Here is a 249-nt window from a genome sequence, read left to right on the forward strand (position 1 = left end):
CTATAGTTATCTTGTAACTTTACAAAGTAGTGTCTCCGAGTATTTATCCCCCCATTTTTGGTCTTTATCCTACAGGATTATGAAGATGTGGGTTTTAAAAAGCCAATGAATGAAGATTTAAAAGGATGAATATTTAATTAAAGTAAAATAAGATATTGATGAAAGAACAGTGAGTGAAGATTTGAAAGGATGAATATTTAAATAAAATAAAATAAAATATTGATGTGGATTTCAAAAACTCTGCGAGCG

Source organism: Penaeus monodon, chromosome 15 (assembly GCF_015228065.2).
Source record: "Penaeus monodon isolate SGIC_2016 chromosome 15, NSTDA_Pmon_1, whole genome shotgun sequence".
Classification (NCBI taxonomy): Eukaryota; Metazoa; Arthropoda; class Malacostraca; order Decapoda; family Penaeidae; genus Penaeus; species Penaeus monodon.